Source organism: Dermacentor andersoni, chromosome 5, assembly GCF_023375885.2.
Source record: "Dermacentor andersoni chromosome 5, qqDerAnde1_hic_scaffold, whole genome shotgun sequence".
NCBI lineage: Eukaryota > Metazoa > Arthropoda > Arachnida > Ixodida > Ixodidae > Dermacentor > Dermacentor andersoni.
The window spans coordinates 160,977,849-160,981,195 of NC_092818.1; positions in this window are offsets into that span (position 1 = coordinate 160,977,849).

The window sequence follows — 3,347 nt, forward strand, 5'->3', positions numbered from 1 at the left end:
CGCCAGTGTAGTGATTTATTACCTTTCTTGTATTTACTATACGCATATGCTTTTGGTGGACATTTCTTTGATGTGTTTTACCATAAGTTTGGCCATAAATTAATTATACACAGCTCCAGAAGCTCAAACGGGGGAGCATAAAACAGTAGCATGTGTGTTGCGTGTAAAGTGATGCAAGCTTATGTACATGCTAACAATCAATGTTGAACTTTAACATCATGCCAGATTTGTGGGCAATGGCAAATCGTTATTGTAAATTTAGTGGCATGTCCTGCCAAATGCATACAGGGGGAAGAGAGAAGTTATTACAAGAAAGGAAGGTGTTGACTTAAGTTAGTGTGATCTGGATGCTGGTCTGCGACAAAAAATGTGACAAAAATAATGATGAAAGATTGTGAGAACAGGGAAGATACGAGGGCCAGTCAAGTGAAAACTGCAAATATGTAACAAAAGAGCAGAAGATGACACCAGTAGCCTGTACATTTGCAGACATGTTCCTAACAGTGCACTGGATGTTCACTAGGTGGTAGCATCACACAGGTGTGATGCTGGAACAGGAACAGTGTAAAAATGGCCGCCATGCTAGCAACTTGCACCATGGAGCAACAGCATTCTGTTCTTTGGTTTCTACATAGTTAAGGTCTGAAGCCCATAGAAGTTAATCGCAGAATGAAGCTCCAGTACGGTGATGCATGTGTGTTCTAACTCTGCAATGAAAAACGAAATCACAATTCTGTGAATTGCAATTTAGACCTGCGATCTAAAGCGGACAAAATAGATATGTTACACATGAATCTAAAAAAATTTAGTAATATGGAAATACAGCTTTTGCAGAACCTTTGTACACAACGTAACAAATTCACACAAGATAAAAATTGACATATCAAATTTGTCCGCTTTGAATGTTCTAACTGGTCCCATTTACAGAGCCACGATATCTGTTCTTGATGCAGAGCTATTAATTCTTAAACTTCATGCTTCTACTTTTTATTGAACCTTTGGATTTGTGGAAATACTTCTAACAAAATTCAGGCCCTAAATCGAAATTCCGCCTCCAACAGTCACTAGAATATAACTTTCTCTCTCAAATTCAACAAATTTCATTAAAATCGCTCCAGGGGTTACCTAAGAAAAGCATTTCTGCATTTTACATGTATTTGAATACACCGTGTCGGAGTTTGGCTCAAGCTAAAGCTTCCTCTTAAACCTCGCGGTAACACGGAGCTCAACTCAAAAGCTGCAAGATCGTGCACCTTTGCTTGACCTCTTGCTCTTAAAAACATTTGTCGTCACGACTAAAAGAGAGCAAAAAAAACTAAATTTCCATTGCAGGTATTCCTAGAGATTTCAATTATGTAACTGCAGTATGCGATCAGACTTGAGCATGGTTTCCTTTGTTTAATTGTGCAATGTTTGTGACACAGGCTTTCAGATGCTGTCGTCAAGCCAGTTTCTGTAGACATGCTCAGTGACATGTGGAATGTTTAAACGGATATTGTCACAGAACAAGCAAACCTTAACACGCTACCACCAGATTATGAACACCAGCTTAGCTTTATGAATCCCACCACTGAGCCACACCCAGTAAAAACATTTGTCTGTAGGACATCCGAATCATGTCCCACTGTCCATGCATGCACTGTTTCGGAGACAAATAGGACATCCATCAGATGTCCAGTTAATGTTCCAGGATGTTACTCATGGATCTGTTTCGGGTATCCTATAACATCCCAAGGTTATCCCACATGACCTTTTTTCAGCATACACAGGAATATTTGTCCTCCAAATGCTTTGTCTTTCCTCATGACAGATTTACGCATTCTCGCATGTTCAAATCACAATGTCAAGCTATTGTATCTACATGTCATGTGTACGCCATACTTTACAAGTTCTTTGACGCAGTCTTCTTTGGAAACTTCAGTTAGTTCAATAAGCTTGTGATAGAAGACCTAGAAGAATGATATTGCGACTCGGGCTCATAGACGAGAGACGTACTCTTGGAGCCAACAAGGAGGAGACAAAAAGCTTTGTAAAGTATGTACGATATAGCAGGTAACAGCAGGTAATAGCATACAGTAGCAGAGCCGAAGAGTGCATCAGACCAACAGACCGGCTGGTGGCGACTCTCCCTTCTAACAATGGGCCAGCTCTGCCTTAAATCCCTTTGGGCATCCCATCGTCGGCAGGAACGAGGCAGGACCGATGCTGACGTCAACCGCATCGCATTCCTCTTTCATCAAAAGAGAAGTTCAAACTGCATAAAACTGGTCTCCGCAGCAGGGGTCAGCAGTTCTGTGGGATTCTGAAGGCTGCCAGTGGATTTATCAGGGTGCTCTGTGTCCCCGGACTCCTCAGTTCGAGCCACAGAAAGGGTTCGGCAGTTTCCTGGAGCTTTCCCAGTTATCACCAAGGGCAAACACTTCAGAAGAATGGGGTGGGGAGGGGGCAGCGCCCGTTGCTTCGATGTAGGTGCGCATTGTGGCACAACAATGAGGAATGCACTGTGCTTCTGCACATGTGTGTGTGTTCATAACGTGTGCATGCAGTGTAACTGTTCTTGATGCGTAGGCACTCTGCCAGTTGCATCTGTCACATAGCACATGCTGTGACCCTAATAGATATTTTATAGCAAATACTGTGCAAAAGGCCCTAACATATACGTGTCCATAAAATATATACACATTATGTCGTCACGAAGTCCTTCGCGGATATCCAAGGGATGTCTGCAAAACCCTGAAAGTGTGGCCAAAACATCATGTGAAGGATGTCTGCAGGATGTATTCGACACATTTTTAGGATATCCATGTACTGGCAGTGGATGTCCATAGGATATCCATAGGACATCACTGTTATCACTGGGTGATGCTAATGTACACATATATTGCCAAGATCAGATAGCCTAAATTTACATATATGATAATTTATGCTGCTCTTGAAGTACATCAATGGACACCCATGGAAGGTATCCAGTAAGACCTGCGATGGTCCAACATTTGTAGCTCACAAGGCAGGGGTCAATGCGTTACATGACTCTTGCAATCTCATGAGACCAGTTCTGGATACATATACCATCTTCACCAGTCGCTCAAAACAAGGTGGGCGCATTGCATATGCACTCTATGGGATTGTTACCGCCCATATACACCCACACAGCTAAGCTGATGCTCAAAACAGCATCCGCAGCATGACTGAGAAAACTTGCAGTGTGATGACAGGTTTCATGGGTACATGCCATAAGTTAAAGAAGCTGACAGCCTGCAGCAGAAAAAAGGCCAGAAGTAGTGTGAAAGAATGCTTTCAGCAACGAGAACTTAATTCTTTGATAAAACTGAGGCAGCAGCTTGATA